General features: G+C 35.1%; 1 long non-coding RNA gene across 1 annotated transcript in view; it reads left to right on the top strand.

Annotated features, from left to right (window-relative positions):
- LOC140496620 (uncharacterized) overlaps window positions 1-20,860 on the top strand; it is a 785,173-nt gene extending 764,313 nt beyond the window's left edge. The window contains exon 4 of the long non-coding RNA XR_011964351.1: window positions 20,793-20,860. This is a non-coding gene — a long non-coding RNA (uncharacterized lncRNA). The remainder of the gene's footprint in view (window positions 1-20,792) is intronic.
- The last annotated feature ends 4,345 nt before the right edge of the window (window positions 20,861-25,205 follow it).

The raw sequence follows: 25,205 nt of genomic DNA on the forward strand, positions 1-25,205 counted from the left end.
AAACAGAATTTGAGATGTCTTTCAGCTCAAAGAGCAAGAATTATTGGAAAAGAAGTTATCTGGGCTAAGTATGTCCTTGGGATGGGTGAGAATAAATCAGCAATAATTAGACCCAAATTTAAATTAAAACAAAATTAAAATCCAGGCAAAGCATATTTTGTATTCTTCTCAAAAACCTAAAAGCAAATTAATGCTTGAGTGGCATTGAGGTACAGATGTTCATTATTTTTCACTGGATCTGTTTGCACACAGTAAAGCCTTCTCATATATTTGACTTGGGCTTTGTTTATTTACTTCTTGCAGTTGCTCTAGTTAACTGACATGTATTTTCTTCTTCATAGAGCAGCAAAAGCTCATCTATATCAGGGAAACATCAGAGAAAGAGATCTTTGTCAGGATTTTATAACCTGTCTTTGAGTAATGGGTATTTTAGAGTAGACATAAAATTGTGGTAAATCAGACATTTCCTAGCAAAAGCTATGGGAAATGTGGAAATTATCTTCTCAGGGATATTTGGTGACAAAGGACCCAATGATGGGAGGAATTCAGTTGGGAAAGAAAATACCTACTGGCTTTTTGCCTAGTGTTCCATGGAATAATTTGTCTTATTGCCCCATTGTAAAGCCAACTGTGTTATTTCCTTCATTTCCCTCCCCAAGGATTTTTGAGCTATCCTTCCATTTAGTGGCAATGTTTTTTCTTGGCTATTTTTTTAATTGCAAAAATATCAATACTGATGTAGTTCAGTTTTTCAAAGGTATATCAATCTGGTGTTTATTGCTCAACGATCTCACGATTAGAGTGTCAAAAGTTAAATTCATATTAGTAGATGGTTGAAAAACTTTGCAGTTCTTTACATTCTCACCCATTTTCCCACCACCATCCCTGCAGAAAAGGAAATGGGTAACATAGGACTGAAGTCATTTAATTTTTTTTCCCCTTTATTTCCTGGGCTGCCACAGTGAACCTGTTATTGGAGTCTTCAGATCAGCACAGATGTGGTCAAGCAGCAAAAGAAATAATGTCATGAAGAGTTTCACAAGGGTGTTTGGAAAAATGGTGGTGGTGAATTATTTTCAAATGTCTACATATTTCAACTGAGATTTATCCAATAAGAAACATCTGCTTATGCTTCCTCTAAATTGCTTCTGAGACATCCAGATGTTAATCATGAATTTTCTTAAAGCCAGTTCTGAATCTTCTACATCTTTAAGATTCTTTCCTTTCACTGTCAAATGACTTACTGAATAAAGTAACATTTGATTTATTGACGAAATGAAAAGGAATCTTCCACCAAGGCCAAAAACATTCATGTTCAAAAGGTGCCTTTTTTCAAGCAATATCTTTGCTAATTCAAAGCAAGGTTGAATCTGCAAATAAGATACTGTAAGTACAAGACCCAAATGATTTTGTTTCTAAACATATTTCTCAAAATATCAAAGGGGGTCCTACAATTATGAATACCTACATTATGTATTATGTAGGGAATAATATATAAGCATCAAAGACCAAAAAGATAGGATAAACATGTAACCTGACTCTGTCTAAATAAGATTATTGCTTCTCTAAGAATTTGCTAGGAAGACATCTTTGAAGATCAAAAATCCACTGCTATTTAATCAGAAGGAAAGGGACCATCAAAAATCCAAGGTCTTCACATTATGTCCCATATTTACTCTTAGTGAACAACGTTTATCTTTCTAAATATTCACAAACCTTTCTTTTACTTACATGGTATAAAATCTTTCAGGGAATCTAAGTCAAGATTACTCTACCATGGACTGAAGAATATACCACTTAAAATCGCTATTCATAGCCATATAATCACTTGTCTAGTCTGGTGTCCCATCTCCCATTCACTAAAGTTTTCCAAGGACCATTGAAAACAGTTCAGTATTTACACTTATAACATATCTTTGCAGCACACTAGGGTGGATTTCAGTTCATTGTAAATTATTTTTTACTACATACGTATTCCCCAGTCTGAAGATCAGTTTCTTTGGTACGGAAAAGAGAGGTAAAATAAAAGATGAATAGTTATTCCATTTTTCCATCATCTAGTATCATTCATTCTTCCATAACAGTGAATGAACCCAATTCATCTCTAATCTTCCTCTCAAGATATCTTAAAAACCTCTTCTTGCTGATTCTTACACATCGCTGATCTCGGCTTCCTAGCTTTGTTTCTCTGGACGATATTCTTCAAGGAATATGCCTCTCTTTTCTATTCATCCCTGCCTTCAAGAAACTCACAGGAACAATGGGTAACAGTGGAGAATATATATGGATATATATATATGAATATGTACATATATACACACACATATGCACAGTATATATGTATTCATGTATGTATATATGCAGATGTGTTTAGAGATAAATGATATAGATATTAATGATGTAGATATAGATGTAGATATTGATATAGATGATAGATATAGATAGTAAACAAATATAATCTAGTTAAACCATCTATAAACCTCAATTTCTTCATTTGTGCAGTGAAAGAATTGAACTTGATCATCAATTAGGGTGCCTTTCAACTCTAGAATAATATTTTCCTTATTTTGTTGAATTTTTCCTAATTACATGTAAAATTCTTAACATGCATTTTTTTTTTTTAGTTGCAAACTCTCTCCCTTTTTCCTGCCCCTCTCCCACATAGATAGATAGATAGATAGATAGATAGATAGATAGATAGATAGATGGATGGATAGATAAGTGGATAGATAGATATAAATTATACTTGTGAAAACATGCAAAACATGAATATTGTTCTTTAATACTTGGAAATAAAGTGAGTACAATTTTAAGTTGAACAAAGACTTGCTGATGGAACTTATTTAGTTTTTCCAAATTTTAGCTAAAAAAAAACTAGATTTTTTTTCTGCTTATCCACTAAACTAAATTGGATTCATTCTAAGCAAGTATTTTGGTTTGTTTTTTTTTTTTACATACCTATAATTTTATTGGTGAAGGGAACTTCCAGTAAGGGTTACTCCTTCTGCAAAGGCAGATTAGCATTTCTTCTGAAACTTGTAATCATTCAGAGTTTCCTGTGTGGCTAAAAGGTTAAGTGACTTGCCCAAGGTCACTTAATCAATATTTATTAGAGGTAAGACTTGAACTAAGGTCATCCTAATTCAAAGGCTAATTCATAATCCACTGTGCCAAGGTGATTCTTGACATCATTATTCTTAGTCTTACAATTTTTTAAATCTTTTTTATATCATTGTTGTATCACAATGACATTTTACTGCTATAAATATAGATATATACATACATTCATACGACAAAACTTTTCTTTTTTTTGTTTTGTCTTCCTTGGGGTGTGTGCCTGTGCACCTAGTACACCTAGATCTTGATTAATGCAAATAATGTACTCCCTGAAGTGGCAACATATATTTGAAATTCACACTAAAAAATTGGGACCTTACTGTGGTAGCATCACTAGGTCAAAAGATATTCACAATTTAGCGACTTTTTAATATAATTTTAAATTTAATAGGTATATTCTACTATTGTTGTAAAGATCAAATGATTTTATATACATGTACATGTATATATTATAATATCAAAATAATATATTATCAAATAATATATAATCAAAATCACATATGTGTATATACATATTCATATACATAGATATGTATTCTGTATATATGTGTGTATATTATATATATCTATTCAATGTATCTTAAAGGGCCAAGTAAGTGCTACTTTTTTCTGTAATTTAATTATTACTATTTCAAAATAATTTGTTTCACATTTGTTCTGAATCTCTTCAAACACTTGTTTACCCTTCTTAGAGGAGATGACATGATTAAATAAAAAGAAAGTTTATCATATAGCAGACAGGCCAGTTTCATTTTAGGAAAGACATGTTTGCAAGGGTCTACAAAGAGACGTGTTTGACCAAAACAGACTGAGGAGTATGGCAATCAATTCAATTAAAAAAAAAACAAAAAACAGCATTCCTTAAGCAGCTACTACGTGGAGGGCACTGTGCTAGGTCAGAGAATACACACTTCTGTTATGTTTACTACTGTTGACTTGACAAAATAAAGCCAAGTTAAGGTTGTCCAGTGGAGAGATTTGAAGTCATTTGTTTAATAGGAAGATTAATTTGAACAATGCTACACTGTTAATCCCTTGACATTTTGTTTCCTGTCCTGTGAAAGGGAATTTACCCATCTAGGGAACACAGCTGAATCAGACCCTAAATTTAGATGAGCTTCTAAATGCAATGTTAACCCCAAATTGCTACTTCTGAATGAGCAAAAGAGGACAAGGTATGGAACATATTTCGAGAGAAGTCTTACAAGAAATGGATGCCATAATGATAAACTCATTCATAGACGTAGGTACCATCAGTTCTTGAGGAAGGGGCCAAAGCAACCCCTAAAATGCTCACACACACACACACGCGCGCGCGCGCGCGCTCTCACACACACACACACACACAATTACTAATCCCTGCTCCAGAGATTGATATCATTCTGATTTCATTCAGCATCTATTAGCCTCACAAAGACAATGCTAGCTTTCTGGTCTGGTTTTCAATTTCCTTTTCTATCATAAATTGTATAAAGAATGAAATAGAATATCAGAGTCCTGTAGACATGGTAAGGAAAAAAGAGGGAGATTAATTTTAAATGTAATTAATCCTTTATTCTGAAGATAGTTCACAATTTCAACAAAAAAGACCATATTTCTCTATCATCCTACTGATTTTGCACCCCTAGGTGATCAAGAATTGAGATCAATGCAAAAAATATAACTGAAGAATTTTTTTTTAGATTGTAATATATGTGAGGAAAGAAGGTGTTCAATTTAACAAATATGTTCTGTGAATTTTTCAGTGAGAGAGTTCCTGGGAAATTAGAAGGGTTTGTAGTGATTGGGGAAACTAAGGCTCCAGATATAATTTTCAGTTTCAAATGCAAATCCTGCTTCCAGCTTAGTTCACATCTGAAAGAACTGACTTGAAACAAGGCTACATAAAATGAAAATTTCATTCCATACGGTTGTCAAGGGGCATTGGGTCAGAAATGTTAACCATGGGTCAGTGGAGGGTGTTTGTTAAAATCTGAAGAACATATGTAGTTCTAGCATTTACATTTGTCATCTGACCTGACAGTAAGAACCTATGGTCACAAGTTTGTGTTGTTCTCTCTGAGTGATTTATCTTACTAAATAAGGTTGGCTGGGATTAGTATTTCTACGTTACCCATTCAAGCAGCACCTAAATTCCTCCAGTAGTGATTTATTCATGCTTTGGGGTCAATGAATTCTCTTAGCATGCAATCCTACCTGGAAGAGAATCCACAGGAGGTAATACTAGCTTGTAGCCAATACCCCATTGCTTTCTCTAATTTTAAAGACTGTCAGTTTCAGTGTTGTAGCTGTCTTTTGAAGTATACGTTTGCCGTTGCTAACTCATTTTCTCCCCTGTAGACACAGTATACTTAATTCCCTATGTCTTGAAACATAGGTTGTGTTTTCCTGCTTCCTTGATTGTCAGTCCACACTCAAGCTCATCTACATGGCCAGATTGAAATAGAGATCTAAGCAATTAACTCAGTCACTTGAGTTCAATGTCCTAAGACTTCCTTCAAACTCTTCCCTATGTCAGGAATACCCTTCCTTCCCCCAGTCATCTGTTGAATTTCTTCTAGTTTTTAAAATCCAGCTTAAATACAAACTCTCCCATGAATCCTTGGCAATCTTCCCTGTAGATAGCAATCTTTGTTGGATCCCTCCTAACATTTTGTTTTACAGATCTCTAGTGCACTTGTGTAGTACACTTTGTCATACTTAATTATATTTCTGTTTTATTCCTCTATTAGATTGTAATCCCCTTGAGGGCAGGAACTGTCTTATCTAAATAGCATGAAACTGGTAAATATTTGAATTGAATTGTATTTTCTGGGTGTTTCCTTATCAGGATTTCCCTACTTCAATAAAATCATAGGTCCAGACTTCATCTCTATCCTTTTTTTGTAGGGAAACTAAGTTACCTTTCATGTTTATTGTATTTATATGTGTATATCTGTGTAATATACCCTATTTGAACTGGAATTATACAAAGAGTAATTAATTGAAAGAGACATGTTTGAGTGTGATTGTTTTAAGCACGTTTCTCTCTGTGTCTTTATTTATCAGCTTTTGTTAAGCCAGCACATCTCATGAATGCAAAAGAACTCTCAAAGTGATCACCTGAGACTGTAGCAGCTTAACAGGTTGTTTGATCATTTTCCTTGATTCTCTTGCCGCTTTCTTAATTTTAAGTAGGTATTTGTGTGATAGCATTCTCCATTTGCCAACCAGTTAACAAAGGGCTATTGTAGGTTTCCTTTTCTGTGGCAGTTGCAGTGACTGGCAATCCACACTCAGGCATATTGAACAGGAGACTTAAGAAATTAAGTCAGCAACTTGAGTTCAAAAAACAACCATCTAAGGGACTCAAGGGGGAAAAAATGTCTCTGTTGTTTCCAACTCAATGGCTTCTACCCAGATAAAGATTATTAGGTATTATAGGCTAATGGTTCTATGGATTCTTTGTCTTCACTCCTTGGATAAATAATAAAGCAGAATTAAGTTAGGATCTTTCACCTTCCTTTAAAAATTCTTAGGAATAAGCATTGTGTCACCCACTGGAGTTATGCCATATGAGTACACTTCCACCCCCCCACCCTGCCTTTACCTTGGTTTCCCTTCCTACGCTCCCCTTGCTCACTAGTAATTGTTTTGAGGAGTGGGTACAGTGAAAAGGGGACAAATTCTGCAGCTTCATTTTTCCCAATAAAATTAAATTATATTTTTCTTTCACTAAGCCTAATGGGTAGCCTATCAAGTTAGTCATACACACATATATGAAATAAAGGATGCAAACAACATTCATTAAGCAAGGACATATGAAAGCTGCATGAAAGAAATGCACTGAATTGCCTAGTATGCATATTCTCTCCATATTTATTCAGAAAGAAACTATTGCTAACATCAGCTCTTTGGGAAATATCCAATAAGCAGTGAAGTGTTTCTTATTTAACCATTCAGTGCAAATGGCCAGTAGAGTCTTTGCAAATGGATAGTTCTTTGTAGATCTGAGTACCATTAGGATTAATGAATATTGCTTTAATAAAATTAAAGTAACAAATGTGACAATTGAATGTCACTAACTTGAGTAGTAGTTATAATAAGGCCTGTAAATAAAAAGAACTGCTTTCGGATCCTAATGTTTGTAGAGAGGGAGAAATTTTGAAAAAAAAGTATTTGGAGGGGAGCATGAATATTTTACAAATTCATTTTTCCTCCCATAAAATTTGTTTTATATCCTTTAATCCTATGCTTCTGTGATGTTAATGCTTATATCCTGTACAACCTTTGCTGTAGCTATATTTTAAAATTCTTTTTGGTTTTCTAGAGGACAAGAGAGATATAATATGTCCTAAATGTGAGAAAATTTAGTTTTATAACCTCAGCATACATAGAGGGCTCCAACTCTCTGGTAGGCCAATAACTTTCATAATTCTACTATAAATGACTGTACAGGTAAACAACAATATCTACAATCACAATGTATGAAGGTATGTGAGTTTGTGTATATATGCAGACACCCATCATATATTTAAGTTTGGAATAGAATTGTTAGCTGTAAAAATATAGAAGAGCAGAGATGTAAACTTGGCTAACATTGTTTTCCATTTATCACCTTTTCTTAGGGCATAAAAAATGAAAGAGAGAGAGACAGAGACAGAGACGGAGAGAGACACAGAGAGAGAGGGAGAGAGAGGGAGGGAGAGAAAAAGAGAGAGAGAGAGAGAGAGAGAGAGAGAGAGAGAGAGAGAGAGAGAGAGAGAGAGAAAGAGAGAGACATAGACATAGACAGAGACGGAGACAGAGAGAGACAGAAACAGAGAGAGAGAGAGAGAGAGAGAACAGTGAGTTCCTTAACTGTGAAGAGCTCAGAAAGAAATAAAAATAGTCAGACAGAGGAAATATTTTTAGAAATTAATCCAAATGTTATGTATGTCAACACATAATTTCATTAATAACTTCAAGTAAGAATGATTCTGTTTCAACACTTTTATCAATTAGTGATTTCATCAATGTGGATACTACCTTCAATAATGTAGAGTGTTCGGAGAAGACTAGCACCTCTGATGTGAGGGTTTACCAAATCCTTTTCAGGGCTGCTCATCTACTTTTGATGTCCCTCTGTCACCCAATCTTCACTTGTGTTTCCAAGAAGCTGTATCATGCACAGTACCCAAACCCTAGTAAATTCGTTTGGGCAGATGGGCTATACCAGGTTGAGGGTAATCATCAGACCTCAAACCCATTGGTGAGTCAGGGGGATGTCTACCCCAAACATGTGAAGACTTTCTTGGTGGAATAGGCCCTCAGAATGCAAACAATGAGGAAGTGCTATATGTCTCCCATCACTATAGTCCATCCTCTGATCAGCTGACAAAGTGATCTTCCTAAATTATAGATCTAACCATGTCACATTCAAAAATTCCAGCAGCTCCCTATCACCTCTAGGTTCAAATATAAAATCTTCTGTTTGATTTTTAAAGTCCTGAACGACCTGACCCACCCCCTTTACATTCTTTTTACACTTTCCTAACCCCTATATACTCTGGTGACACTGGCATCCATGCTTTTCCTCACAGAAGAAACTCCTCCCTACTCTGCATTTTGAGTGGTTGTAGCCCATGCCTGGAATATTTCCTTCAAGTCCTAGCTAAAATCTCACATTCTACATGAAGCCTTTCCCAGTCCCCAAATGCCTTTTTTCCATTGATAATCTCCAGTTAATTCATTTACATATCTTATTTATACATAGATGTGCGTACGTTATCTTTTCCATTACACTGTAAGCTCTTTTTAGAACAGGAACTATCTTCTGCCTTTTTGTGTGTCTCCAGAACTTAGCACCACGTATGGTACATAGTAGGCACTTGATACATGTTTATTGACTGAAACTTTCTCTCCACGTCTTTGTACGCAAGTCATCTAACTGTGATGGGGTTCAGTTTTCTCATCTGTAAAATGAGTCACTTGTATTAGTTGGTCTTTGAATTCTCTTCTTGTTCAAGACCTATGATCCTAGAATAGTTTGTCCTTCCACATATGCAGGGTGATTTGGACAAAGGGATTCCTCATCCTTTGGTTCTTCCTATTTAGATAGTGAAGTCAAACTCTTACCTGATTATTGATCTTATTTAGGAGCATCTAAAGTGTTCTAATAATTAGCACAGTGATGTCCACAAACAGAAGCATCCAGAATCTTCATCTAAAGAGAACCTCTTTTTGATTTGGATGTCCTTCACATGTTAGCTAACACATGCCATCCACTTTATACCTCTCTTTCCATTAAAGTTATCTCTGATGATTCCTCTTTCAAGGGATCTTACATGTGCTTGGAAGACAGCCAGTTGGAGGAAAGCCTTTACTGTGGCAAACAAAATGAGATGAGAAAATGCTTAAAATAACTAAATATAAACATATAAGATCATGTGTATTTAGTAAATTATATGGCACACCATGAGCACTATGGCAGCACAATATACCTTTAACAAAATTGAATTAAGTTTCAAAATTAGACAATTGAGCACCATTACACTGAATAGTAATAAAAATAGTATGATAAATTAAAAGTAGAATCTTGCTATTTTGTTTCATTTTTTAAATTTAAAACAGTGGTTGAAAGCAGTGCAACTTCTTGAGAAGGGGTTTCTTTTCTTCTTCTTTGTGTTTTTTTCTTCATCATTTAGAGTACTCATTTCTTTACTAAGAAAATTAAAATATAAAATGATCTTAAGGAGTCTTGGACTTAAAATATAGCATTAGTGTATCACTTTCAGGCAGTTCTCATGACAGAGTTCTTTGTAGCAGAGATCTATTCTAGAATCAGAAATTCTTCCTATCTCATTGAAAAAAATGGCCTAATTTTACTCTTGAAAACAAATTCCCATATTTTATAGCAGACTAAGTTTTGAAAAATTAAATCTCCAAGAAAGCAAGCTCTAGTTTTTATGCCCAAAGAATCATGCCTTACCAATCTTTGTGGCCTCTTCTATCTACATGTCACCTTAGGTGATAAGAAACTGGGACTTGCAAAGACAAGCATTTTAACTAGCTCATATACCCAGATAACTTTCTTTGCAGGACAATAATGATCATTGAGATAAGAATTTGCAAGCTTTAGTCTGACTAGACTAAATAAACCTGAGCAGCAGCATTTGGGGCTGCAGGTTATAAAATGATTAAATCTATTTACCATTGCTCTCCAGAATTAATTCTTTTTTCTTTTTCTTTCTTCTTTTTTTTTTTTTTTGGTATGGAATTAGGCCATGTACCACATAGATGGCAATCTAAGGCAGAATGACTGATTATATATGCACACAAACATATACATCTATACTTACCCATATGTGTATTATTTGGAAAAACATACAGATTTCATCCTGTTATTTTCTGCCAGTTGGTAAATGTCTGTTAGTTCATTATGATTTGCTCTGGCAAAGTGGATCAATACATTGGCCTTGCTTAAATAAAGCTCTGATTGATTTTGCTGAGGAAAAATAGAAGTGTTTATGTAATCTTAGCAAAAGATAAATACAGACCCTGGCTTTTGTCAGACTTCCCCATACTTCTTTAACTCAAAAACATACTTGCTTTCTGCACGCAAAAGTAAGTACTGAGCTAATTTGTAAGTATGCGGCAATGAGCATTGAGGCACAGTATACTTTATGATAAACTTAAAGGTACCACCTTTATTGGTTACAAAAAATAGTTGTGCAGTATGAATGATACAAGAATGAAAAAAGCCGGTATGTAAGGACATCCTATTTCCAGTCTTAATTATCATTAGGTCACTATTTCTTCCTAAATTAGAAATGTATTCTTTTTAAAGCATTAGTAAAATATTTTAGAATAATCAGAAGAAAACTGAAAGAAGTTCAGAAGGGGACACAGACACGGCAGTTTTGTTACTACCATAGGTTTTCAGTTTCATATATAATCTTTTTCTTCATTTTTATTTTGATATTGACACGTATCTCAGTCAACAATCATTCCTTAAGAATGATGTGTTAGTCACTGTATTAAGCTATGGAGATACAAAGAAAGGCAAAGACCCAAAATACTAAACAGTCCCTGCTCTCATGGAGCTCTCAGTCTAATGAGAGAAACCACATGAAAACAACTATTTACAAAAAAACCCCAAACTACATATATGTGTGTGTTTGTATGCACACAACATTATGTGTGTATAAACAGGTGCATATACACATAGACACACATTATGTACATGTATACATGTATGTATCTATGCACACACGTATACATACAAGCACATACATATACCTATATGGAAGACACTATTTTTAAAGGGTTTGGGAGAAGGTTTCTGATAGGTGGTGGGATGTTAGACTTGAAGAAATCTAGGAGTCCAATGTAAGGAGGGAAAACCATCCAAGCTGGGAGAACAGCCAATGAAAATGTCCAAAGTCAGAAGAAACACTTCGTTTGGGAAACAGCAAGGACACCAGTGCAGTATCATTTTCAGAGAGTGTGTGATGAAGATATAAAATGTAAGAAATATGGTAAGTCTGCAATAAAAAGAAAAAAATAAAAGTAATGAGTAAGTCTAGAGGTAAAAATGGCATATTCTGGGGACTCACAATTATAGAGTAGTTTGAGGTTTACAAAGTTCTTTCCTTATAACAATCCTATGAGGTAATGAAAATATTATCCCCACCTTACAGTCAAGAAAACTGAGTGAGGATCAGAGGGATGAAGTAGCCCATGGTCGTGTACTCAGTAAGTGTCAGAGTCAATTTTCAAACCAGATCTCTTGTTTTGATGTCTTTTGAGCTCATATTCTGAGTGACCAAAGACTCACTAAAACTTTTTTAAAATCATTTCACCTAATTTATTTATATAGATAATGATTTGACTATTTTTATTCTAAAATAATAAAAGTTTTCATATTAGTAAAAATAAGCTTGAACCTTGGTTTGATACTTTAGCAGAACCATAGCTTGTACAGGGCAAATGAGGCATTGTCTGAGGGTACCCAGAAGGGAAGTGGGGTATGAACGGTAAGAACTGCTCACACCTCAAGACAACACTCTAGTTAACCATCTCAGAGACCAACATTGTCCTATAGATGTGGTACCCTTCTTTTCAGGGCTCACCTTCCATATCTAAATCTTGCCTGCAGCTACAGTTAAGACTGTCATATCCACCTCGGCCACCTCTACCCTCCCTGCCACAACTCTTACTGACCTAGGCAAGAAAAAAATATTAGTTAGGGCACTGTACTTTAGCCATTCTGTAGAAAATGGTATATGTAGTATTTCTTCCCCTTTAAAACATGGTCCTGGACAGGAAGGGGGGAAAAGAAGGAGTAGGTAGTTGAGGCGAGGTGGGAGCACAGGTAATAGGAACAGGCAAGTGTGATGTTAATGAGATTTATGTTAATGGAGTTTAATATCTTCCCCACCCATTATTAGGCCTTAGGTGGAGCCCATTAAGGGCAGCCTGATTAGGGGAGGCTTGTTTTGTAGGAAAACCCACACCTTTTGTTAATTCCTAAGGAAACACTGGGTCAAGAGGGTTGTGATGCCCAGTGGCTCTGAAAAGTGTGTATATTCTCTGAGGTGAGGTTTTGCTTTGGAGGTTTACTCTTTGGAAGAAGTTTCCTGTGCCAGATGAGATTGTGGGCAGCCATTAAGGAGCCCCTACCCCTCCTTTGAAAACCCAGATGTTGGTGTTTCTTTCCCTGGTAACTATGTATGTATGTAATGGTCAGAGAGATGCATCTGTCTGTTCATCTGTGATGTATATATTGCTTATGGTCAGAGAGTTAGAAGCTCTGTTGGTCTTTATTTCTCTACTTGTAGGGGCAGCTAGGTGGTACAGTGGATAGAGCACCAGTGCAGGAGTCAGGAGGATCTGAGTTCAAATCTCACCTCAGACACTTGACACTCACTAACTGTGTGACCTTGGGCAAGTCACAATTGCCAATTGCCTCATCCTGGGTCATCTCCAGTCATCCTGATGAATATCTGGTCACTGAATTCAGATGGCTTTGGAGGACAAGTGAGGCTGGTGAGCTGCACAGCCCTCCCTCACTCAAAACAAAGTCAAGTGCAAATCATGTCATTATTTCTCTGATGGCATGATCTCCTTTGGCAACGAAGGATGAACATACACACACACATATACACAATTTCTCTGCTTGTATTTTCTTTGTTGGTATATGTGATTAAAGAAGATTGTTGACCCCTCAAAAGTTGCTTTCCTTTTAGAAAAGCAGATCTAAGAACCTGTGCTAGCAGGCCCTCCTTGATGTATCAGGGTGTTTGCTACTATAAGAATTTCTTGGTAGAAAATGAGTTAGAGTAGCTATGAATTAGTAGAAAAACCTATTTCAGTATCATATTTATATCATTTTTATAAGAAAAGCTTGGATTGTATAGTGGATAGACAATAGTGGAGTTAAGAAGACTTGGGCTCAGATCTTGGCTTAGCCAAGTGTTGATTCTGATTCTGGACAAGTCACAATAACCTCTTAGTGACTCAGGCAACTCTCTAAAATTAGAAGTTGTATTTGTCATTATTCGTGGAATTTTACTCACTGTGTATTCCTTATTCAGATGAAATTAAAGGTAAATACATTATAGTTATAGATGATATAGATGCATAGATGATAGAGATATAGATGATATAGGCAGATGAATAAAGATATGGACCATAGCTATAGATATTAATATTGATATAGACATAGAAATAAAGATGGAGATGAAAGTAGAGATTGTTATTGTTTATTTTAAATTTTTTCAGGTTTAAAAGTATTCCCTCATACTATATTTCATCCTAATAACAGTTCCATAAGGTAGCCAGCTCTGTTATTGTCCTTCTCTACTACCCTAACAACCTCCATTTTACAGATGAGGATAGTGAGGCTTAGTCTGTAGCTAAATGGTCTACTGGTTAGAAGATGAGGTGTTTTAAAAGAGCTAAAAACTAGTGGTCTATTGCCCCATGATGTCTCCTTCTTGATGTAAATAAATCTGTGAACAAGAAGAAAAATGGTTAAAACATAGAATTATCATACTTTTGTACCTAAATAAAAGTTTGAGATCATCATTTTTAAACTCTGTAGAGTGAGGATATTGAAACATTTTCTTTAGTCAATTAATCATATTTGACTCTTCATTGACTGGATTTGGGATTTTCTTGGCATATATAGTGGAATGTTTTTACTATTTCCTTCTCCAGTTCATTTTATAGATGAGGAAGCTGAGGCAAACAGGGTTAAGTGATGTGCTCAAGGTCACACAGTTAGTAATTATCTGAGGGCAGATTTGAACTCAGGAAGATGAGCCTTCCTAACACCAGGATAGTCACTCAATCCACTGCACTACCCAGTTGCCCTTATTGTGAAGCATGGGAACATAAAACACCTTATCTCTGGTCAAGCCCAGGTAGCAAACAGCAGTCACATTATTAATATACATTTCTGGAAACTAGATTCAGTATTTTTTCATAGTTCCCTTGATTTTTCACTCAAACTGGGAAATATACTAAAGCTATATCTTTTTTTTTAAAATGTAGAAATAATAATAATATTTATATTATAACAAGGTAATTGCCCAAATGTTTTCATTAAAGTATTTTGTTTAAGCTACACAAGAGCCCTGAAGCACAAATAACATGGGGACTAGTGTACCTATTTGACATATGTTAAAACTCAAGCAACTTACCCATAGGGACTCTAAATGTATGTGTTATGTTGGCTTTCCCAATAGTTAAGGTGAATTTGTGCTGACAAATGACACTGTCCCTTGATCCATGTGACAAACAACACCTATTTATCAGATTGCTGGCCATGTGTAGGAATACTGATATACAGGATATAGTGCAATTTTTCTTTATTTTAATTATTTAATGGGTTTTTTTCCCATTATTTTCCTTTCTGACATACTTTCCTCAATAAAAGCCTAAGTAAAAATGAATCAATAAATATGAACTTGACTAAGGAAATGGTTTCCCTGGAAACAACTTGAAAACCTTCAGTACAGCTCCACCCTCTGCTCAGCTTATCTCTTTTTCATCTGGTCAATAATAATTGAATAAAACTAAGTGCTCTACATTATTAAGATACATTATAATAATTGAGCCTCTTGGGTTTGGTCCAAACACTGAAGCTGTGTATACATGAACAGATTATTTTTGTTTTGATGGAGACCTATTGTTTCATTCGTGTGGACACCAATAGTGTAGAATTGCCCTCCACTAATACATATTTACAATCTGTCTGCAACTTATAGTCCTAGAGTTTTGGTTTTTTCTGAGAAATTGAGAGAGTAAAGGACTTGCCCACAGTCACATGGCCAACACAATTTGAACCAAGGTGTTGTCTCTGTAGTCAACTTACCATCACTGACTCTTACAAACTAGTTTAACTGATGAAAAGAGTGCTAGATTTGAAGTGTGAAGGCAGGTTCAAATCTAGGGTCTACTACTTATATAATTATATATACTTCTGCATTTACACAACTATATATACCTATATACTATTTATTATAATCTGACCTTGGTCAAGCTATTTAGTTGCTCCGATTCCTCGGGAACTCTTTGCAGCTCCAAATATGTAATCCTATTATTTGGAAAGCATTGTAAATTATCTTTTTTTCAAAGTCAGAGCAAAGGTGTTTGTGTGTGTGTGTGTGTGTGTGTGTGTGTGTGTGTGTGTATGTTGTATGTATGTGTATGCATGTATAAGATAAGTAGATTTTTTTTGTCTTGCTTTGGGTTTGGGAATGTTCTGCTTATATTTTTTCACAGACTTTAAGAAATAAGTCAAACGTGTCAATTAGATTATAGCTTTGGAAGCCATCATGTCACTTGTGCTAACATAACTCATAAGCTAACGAAAGAGTAGCAAGTTCCTTAAGTAGAGACCTATTTGTAGTTTGATTGTGGACAATCAATTATTAGCTCCCTGAGAACTGTCTTCCTGTAAAATATGGACTGAAGATACGTCTCCTTTAGTAAAATTCAGACCATCTATTGACATACTCTTTTGAAATTCAAGCGCCATCCCTCTTACTGATAGGTATTAACGACTGTAGCAAGTTAAGGAGATTTCAGTTTAACACCCACAGATGTTTTGCCTTGACAATAAAATTGTAAACATGCCCTTAATTAATTAATTTGCCCTAATTAATAGCTGCTTCCTGCTGAAGGTCGCAGTCCCCTAAGACACAGCTTTATATTTCATCATGAGCAGATTTTGTCTGTGTAAAGTTAAAATCAGGAAACAGGAGGGAGAAAAAGCCAATTTAAAAAGCAGCAGAATAGGGAGCTTTCTACCCAAACTATGGCAGTCAGTTGAAAACCAAATGTACCATTTTCTGTTTCTATACCATGGATTCAGAGTATCATAAATTTAGAGGTAGAAGAGACCTGCAGGTTCAGTTTCCGTGTTTTAAAGAAGGTAAAACTGAGGGCCAGAGAGACGAAGCGTCTTGTCCAGAGACATAATGGTTAAATGGCAGAGATGGGATATCCAGCTCCTTTGATTTCTGATTTAATATAATAATCAATCATGTATCCAGCTATACAACAGGTAAGAGAACATTAAACTTAAAAGAACAGAGGCAGATAATAAGCTGTCCAAGGATTTTTCCTATCTAAGCTCTATTTGAGAAAAATAATTCAGAACTTATTTATTTCCTACTATATTCCAGGCACTGTGCTAAGTGCCAGAGATTTAAAAAAGGTGTGTGTGTGGGGGGTGGTGGTGGTGGTGCAAAAACAGTCCCTGCTTTCAAGGAGCTTGCAATCTAATGGAATTTGAAAATAAGACAAGAGAGAAAAATAATAAAATCACCATTTAACTAATGATTTAAGCCTCTTAAGGTACTTTTCATATCTTCTCATCCACATAACCCTATACCATGAGAACTGTTGCTATTCCCATTTTATAGATGAGAAAACTGAGGCTTAAAGAGGTTAAACACCTAGTTGAATAGTAAGTTCAGGGCTTAACAATGCAATTCAACTAGAATTGACCAGTTGTTTGAATCCATTTTGCTGTTTGGGCAGAGTGTAGACACAGCTAAATCTGCTCATGGGAAAGCAACTGTAGAATTTCATTGACAGACATTTGTTACTTTAGCCTTTATGTTTGTGGAGCTTGCTGCTGTCATTAAAGTCATCAGTGCCTGAATATGACCATTCATTTCACTCGTGGAGGCAGAAAACCATTGTATATGGGTACAGGGTGGTAGGGGAGGGAGAAGAAATGGACATTGAGAAAATAAAAGTAGAGAGTCAATGACTAAGTAATTTACTCAATTTTACTCTATGTGATGCCATTTATAATCTCCAGTTCTTACGTTAATACACAATTATAATTAGATTGTGTGCACTCAGTTTGCATTAGCAATATACTAACAGCACCTCAGTTATTTTCTGCTTTTTCTCTGGTACCAAGTTTCAGTAATGCCCCTGTTGTGCCCTAGTGGATCGAGCTTGCATTAACTGCCGAGATGCTCTTTGATAGCAGCCAGATCCATAAAATACTTGAAAGAAAATTAATGAAAGCATTTGTATGGAGTAGATTGTTTCATCAAAATGTACCTAGTTTATTTTACAATGGTAAAACTGCATAGGCTTAGAGAGCATTCGGATTGATTCATGAATATTCCAAAGGGCTAAATTAATCTGTATGAACTCCACAGCTCCAGTGAAACTGCTCTTTAACATTCTGAAGGGTGGAATTCATCTTCTTACAGCACAAAAGAACTTCCTATAATAAATACTTTTTTTTACAACAGCAATAAGGCAGCTCGGTGGGGTGGGATTTCCATGAAATAATCACACTTCTGAGGGATTAGACATCCTGCCTTGTGCTGTACAACTCCCTGAGGATATGATTATATGTTGATATCAATATCCCCCACTCAGCTTTATTTCTTAATTATTCAGCGGGCCCTTCCTGAGGTATCTGCTTATTTGAATCTTATATAATAAGTAGGTTTGGAGATCTGTAATAAAGTCTAATTCTTGGCAGCTAGCTCACAGTATTCTTTAGGTATCATTTAAGTAGAAAGGATTGCAACCTTGAGCTATAACTTGGATAGCGGGGTGGAGAGTAAGCTATGATCTAACGATGTGGGCCCTAAGCAGGCTGAAATTGCCCTAATAATTATGCAAGCTATACCTTTATTAATCCACACTGCTTTATTAGTCAAATGTTCATTAACAGATTAGGCATAAATTTGAAAATTGTACCGTTGTACTATAAAATGAACCAGTATGTTTGCTAGTTTAAAATATATATATGTGTGTATATATACATATACATATATATATATGTATATGTATATATTATATTCCTTCAAGTCCTCCCAGGTTACTAATTACAGACAACATCAAAGAGAATTTACATTTTAATCCAAATTACAAATCAGTATAACTCCCATTAATTTTTAAGCTATCTCTTATTGTTAATGTTCTGAAACTAGATATTTAAGTGCTATATTTTCCCCCCGTTGTCACTGATGATTATATTTCTAGACGTATTTCATCTGCTGTAGTGTTTAGGCAGGATATTAAGGAAATATATGGCAGAGACCCATAAACGTCGGTTACAAGAAGGAGTTTGATTTATTGAATTCTTTTTTAGTGCTGTGCCAAAATATTAAGATGGGTATGAGCTTTATGGGAACAATTCTACGTTTTTGACATTGTGAAATAAATTTTTTAAAAGTTTCTTTGAGTGCTGCATAATTGAAAATTCCATTATGAATAACATCACACATTCCATGTTGTAGTAACAGCATGCCTAGTTTTACGTCTAGTTTATTACCAAAGGAATACCATTTTTAGCCACAGAGTGTTTATGGGACCAGCAATATATATAATAACTTGATTCTGCTTTTGTTATTTTTTCCTTTTGGTCATGTCTGACCTCCTTTGAGGTTTTCTGACATCTCCAGGTTATTTGACAAATGAAGAAACTGAGGCAAACAGGGATTAGTGACTCACCCAAGGTCACACAGATAATAGGTGTCTGAGGTTGGATTTCAGTTCTGGTCTTCCTGACTTCAGACCTGGCACTCTATTCGCTGTGCCACCCAGCTGTCCATGATTTGTTTTTAACAATATTTTAGACTGATTTTAGTCTTCAAAAATTTTACTCCAAAACTTTTCTAGGCAGCCTTATTTATCCAAAACAGGCTATATTCATACAATATCACAGGAACAGTTTAAAAGATGAAAAATTTAATCCAGCCAGTGATTGCTTTACTCAAAACATGTTTGCTCCCAAAAGATTTTATTGAAATTCTTGACTTGGGTGATAATTTATTTATAGCTCTGTCCTTCCACTGTGGATTTGGTGAAATGATAAAATAAGTCAAATTCAACAGAAAGGATAAGGGAGAATTTTTAGCCACATGCAACACAATGAGACCTTAAACCCCAGTGCAATGGGAAAAGAATGGGATTTGGAGTCTGAGGAACTGGTTTGAATCTTAGAAATACCACTTGAAAGTCTCTGTGACCTTGAACAAACCACTTCTTTTTGGGCATTATCCCTCAGGATTTCCTCATCTGTAAAGTACAGGAGCTGGACTAGATTATCTTTTTTTGTTTAGTCAGTCCTAAATCTTTGATACTCCATGTATTAAAGTTTCCAGTGTCATAGGACCATCGATTTTTGAGCTGAAAGGGACATTTGAGGTCATTAAGTGTAACTGCCTCATTTTATAGTTTGATGTTCTCAAATGGAATTTGTGCAAAATAAGATTAACCAGATTAGAGACCATGTGTTGACTGTAGCATAAGTAAGTGCTCAGCTGTTTTAAGTGTATCAACATCTGACAACATCCATCCACTTTCCCCAAAATATGCCTTCATTTCCACAAAACATCATTACTACAGTTAAACATTAACAAAGAATTAGTTGCCTTTGCTAGTAGTGACTATATCATCCCTGGTAGCAAACTGAATCTTTTCATGAAGCTGCTTTTCAAGCACAAGCATAAGAATTCTAACCAGTTAGTCAAGAGATCAACTTGGTTGAAAAAAGAATTGTAGTTACTATTCTATCACCTCTCTGACAGCCCACAGGAATTACTGCGGGGGTGGGGGGTGGGGGGGAGAGGGAGAGATGTGTGTGGCTCCTATTTCTTCATGATTCTTCCTTCCTGAAAAGCCAAGGGAACTATGAGGATCCTCCCAGCCATTTAGCTCCTCAAATCATTACCATTACCATTCTCAAATTGAATTTTCAATCTCAAATCTTGAGATTAAAAAAACAGTTCCTTCCTGTGAAATGGGGCGGGGGGGGTTTACAATACGGGCCCTGAAAGAATAATACGTAAAAATATTTCATCATATTTACCTTTTCTGCTTTCAAGCCCTGATAAAATATGAAGAAATTACATGGGCACCAGAGAGAACTTAGAGCATTGGTTCTAAAGGACCATAAACTTATTTTAAATACTTTGTTAACATAATTTTAAATAATTGGACTCCTTAGCAATCCTATATATTTTATACATTTAAAAATATTCTGAGAAGTGGCCCATAGGCTTGACCATACTGCAAAAGGGTTCATGACATGCACATACATAAAAAGGTTAAGAAGCTTGGCATAGAGCATTGTGGAAAAAATAATAATAATAGTAAGTGGTGCTTAATTTTTCCCAAGCGGTGAAATATAACTGACAATATTTTACAATCTTTGTCAAATACAGGTGTGCTCCTGTTTAAGAAAACTGTGAACTTAGAAAACAGATAAATGAACAGGTAATCATTCTTCTTTCTTCTTATGAGGTTTCACAATTGTATTTTTTCAAAGATGAATTTTGCCTAAATTATTTTAAATGTGTATTTTAAAAAGTGTTATATCTATAAGGGTTGGCTAAGTGTAAATGGATTACAAGTGACATGGATAGATCTGTGGAATCTTGTCCACTTCTGTGAAGAAGAAAAGATTGGAAGGCCATGTCTGAGGTCATAGTAAGCTAGTTGGGGGACTTGGGAAGCAGAAGGGGTAGAAAGAGACAGGCAAGTGCCAGCAGTACTAAGAGGCTGGGCACTCTTCCCTTCTGTATCTCGGAAGGATATTGAATGGAAGTAGATCTTTCTCCTTCCTCAAATATCTCTGCTCTAGGAAGACAATGTCTGGAGTTCAAAAGGAAAGCAACTTCCCTAATCAGGAAAATTAAACCTAGCTTAGATTTGCCAGTTTAGCTCACTCCACCTAACATTAGTTATACAAAAGACCATCACAAACAGTAAGTATCCATTTATGCAAATAAAATAGCACTCATATATTTATTTAAAAGTAATCTGTATAGATTGGAATATGTCAAGTAATTCACAAGTTTGAATGAACTCTTTAGTTAGGAGAGAAATGAAATCTCAACTCAAAGAAAGAGAGACAATTCTCACCTAAGGGAAAGTGTCTGAAGTCCCTAAGAAGGCAATCTGGAAATCAGGGACATCTTAAGGAGTCACTTTCCTCTATGGGTCTACAGTATTCAGTCTTTTCCTCCTGACTTCCTGGAGTACACTTTGTGTTTCTCTCTTTGGACCCCAACTCTGTCTTTTATGCACAGTACATTCTGTTCATCAATTAGTAGTCACATGGTTTTGTTTTCCATGAAAGTGATTAGTTTCCAGAAAACTTAAACTCATAAATTTCATATATAAATACATACACACAATCCATGAGCTGCTGAGGAACAGAAACCTTCTCTACCTTCCTAATTCTTTTTAAAATTGGAACATATGTCCAGTTTGAACATAAAATTTTAGGGCTAAAGTTAGCAGTCTATATGCTTTTGCCATCAATTAAATGAAATGCCTTGAAAGGTCATTTGCAGAGCCCTTCTTCTCCTAAGTATCAAAGGTTTGGATTCTGATACCTTAATTATCCATACTGCACCTCAAAAAGTCATGAGTCTCATGTCCAACCTTGTGGTGATACAAAAAATGGTCTTTGAATAACATACCTTTTTTCTCTCTGTGATATAGGGTTTTTTTTGTCTTTCCTCTATTTTATAGTATGAATCTTTTGCCTAGTTGGCTAAAAAAGAGTGTTCTTTTATAGCTTAAATCCTTGAGAAGGATTTAAAATGTTTTTAGATGCCTTGCCTAAATGTAAATTGAACAGATGCTTTAAACATTTAAGGAATAATTAGTTTTAGCACAAACATATAAGTCACTCTTTTTAGCATTCATTTCCTGGCTATCTCAAGTCCTTTAATTTAATAAACATCAAAAGATGCATTGCCATTAAGGACTAAATTGCCTGTGAAATTTGATATTTTCTTAAGAAATGAGCAACACAGTCTCAGAAATATAATCCCATTCCTTTTAAACCAAACAAAATAATTTGAAAAATTCATTTCTAAAATCAAAAATCACCAATGGAGTCTCAATCTGTTCAGTCCTTAGAACATGCTTCTAAATTTCTAGAGCTTTTGAAAGTATTTTTGTCACCTGAAAATACATTGAAGACCATGTCTATGAAAATCTCAAAGAATTTTTAAAATATGTTACTTAAAAATATACTTTTAAGTATATCTGCCAATAAAATATATTATGCCTTCAAAAATATTTATATGTGAGGTGTTTATTAGGTGTTAAAAGGACTTGAATATAAGAACTGAATTTTTACCCAGTGTATATAGTTGAAAGGAATTAGTGAATTAATTTCTCTTAATTTTTACTGCTTAACATATGGTCTATGCAAGCAAAACAAATAAAAGGTATATTTAGTTTCTTTGATTCAAGGAAACCAAGAAAATTCCACAAAAGAAGTACATTGCAGCCTCTAGAGAGAGTGTGAGTGCTTGATACAGCCAAGCCTCCTCTACCTTGTAAACTAAGCTACAATTAAATGACACCAGTTCATATAGTCATTTGCTTATACTCCCTGACCAGAGGAATAATGTTGATAACACCATCACAGAAATTTAAAAAAAACAAAAATGTTTGAGATATATTCCCACAGAACAATACATGCCCCCTTTGCCATGTTCTATGCTGTGTGCAACCAGAAAATTTAGTTTTATAATTTATACAACTTAGAAGTCTTGAATAATAAAGGAAAAAAATGGATATTCATTTTGTATCAAAGACTATCAAGGGCACTGGTGCAGTGTAGCATCTCTATTGGTTTCTTCCCAGTGCTAAAAAAAATTGATACAAGTATAATTTCTCCGAGGAAAGGAGTATAGGATGGAATGTGCTAATAAGAAATTTGTGGTTTATGGAAACTCACCCATCTCCAACAACAACAACAACAACAACAACAACAAACAAATGCAGGCAACATCCCAATACTACCTCATGGCTTTGTTGAACACTATGTACTGTACCACAAGAAAAAAAATATGTTAAATAAGCATTAGTCTTTTCTTTGCAATTGACAGGACAAGGATATAACTCTATATGTACCTACAATTAATGTCAAATTGGTCAACATATATTCATGTATTTAATATAGTTGACGGAGGAGCAAGAACTGAAGCGAGAGAAATAGCAAATTGCAGTTAATCAAATTGCAATGACTTGGACATTTTAAGGATTGTTTTTTAAATGGCCAATGGTGAGGAAAATCCAAAGTTGGGTTTATAATATATCTTTTTTTCATAAGTAAGAGGAAAATTCCATCAGCAGAATCTTCTTTTAAAGTAGTCTGTTAAAATTTATCATTTATTTAGAATTATAATGTCTAGATCATTTTTAATGAGACAATCAACAAAGTTAGAGAATATTTCTTTAAAAACAAATTCAATGACATGAGGAGAGTCATCTCAGTCCTAGCACTTGGATCATCTGATGCATCCATGATTACATTAGTATGGGTTTTTCCTTACGGTGAAAGATGATAGTCCTTTAACACTTTCTCTTCTTGGGATTCTTATCCCTACTTTCCCACCGAATCCTCCATAAGAGACCTTCTCGTTGCCCTGGAAATTTTTGTCTGTTTCTTTATTCATCGTATCATCTCTAAGAAAAGGAAATTAGAAGAGTGCTTATTGTTCCCTTATTCTTTAAGAGACAAAAATCTTAGGTTTAACATCTAGCAAGAATTTTTCAATATCAGAATTCTTATAGTAGCAACGTTGGTTTCTGAACTTGCAAAGATCTTAGAGTTCTGTTTCAAAACCTCAGGCAAGAGATTTAGCCATATTTATCTGAGCTGAGCTGGCCCAGTAGGTCTATGGGGTCTATGATAATTCAAACAGAGGATACCCTCCATTCTTATCATCAACTAATGCATATGTGATATTACTCCCAATGAACCATCACCATTATAAATATACCAATAAAAGTAGCATTTCACCAAAATACTGGAGTTGTTGTAGTTTAGGGAGTGCTGGACTTGGAATTAGTAAGATCTTAGTTCAGATTCTACACTTACATTATAAGCTGTAGCAAGTTGCTTAACCCCTTTCAGTTTCAGTTTCTTCATCTGTTAATAGGACATTGGTTCATTCATTAGCCTTCAAGGTCCCTTTCATTTATAAATGTATAATTTCACATATTATTTTTCTAGTGAATATCTATTGTGTTATTAATTCAACAAGGATTTATTATACTATGTGATTAATAAATCCTATAAAAACAAAACTCTCCTCAAGGAATTTACGTTCTACTTTGAAGGGTGAGAGAAGTCAGAAGAGTGTGATATAATCTTAATATAATAACTGGTACAAGACAATACAGTACCAAGTGTAGTGGCACATGTCTATACTCCTAGATGCTTGGGAGGCAGCATGATCTCTTGGTTGGCAGATCTCTTTAGCTCAGCAACTCTGCTACAGTAGTCTAAGGGGATCATGCATCCACACTAAACCCTACATTAACATGGTAAGCCCCCAAGAAAAGGTGCAGTTGATGAAACTGAACTACAGTTCAGGAAAAAAGACTAGGGCTTGATATACTAATGTGTGCCAGTCATATGGGAAGGGTGAAACCATGGAAGCAAAGGAGATCATGAAGAGACTGGAAAAAAAGAGTGAAGAGGGTACAGTCCAGAACCTAGAGGTATACCCACATAAGAAAGAGGACATAGATGATAAACCTGAGAAGGAGTAGTCAGACAAGTAAATGGAGAGCCAGCATAGCACTGTGTTACAGACGTCAAAGGA

Source organism: Notamacropus eugenii, chromosome 1 (assembly GCF_028372415.1).
Source record: "Notamacropus eugenii isolate mMacEug1 chromosome 1, mMacEug1.pri_v2, whole genome shotgun sequence".
In the NCBI taxonomy this organism is placed as follows: Eukaryota; Metazoa; Chordata; class Mammalia; order Diprotodontia; family Macropodidae; genus Notamacropus; species Notamacropus eugenii.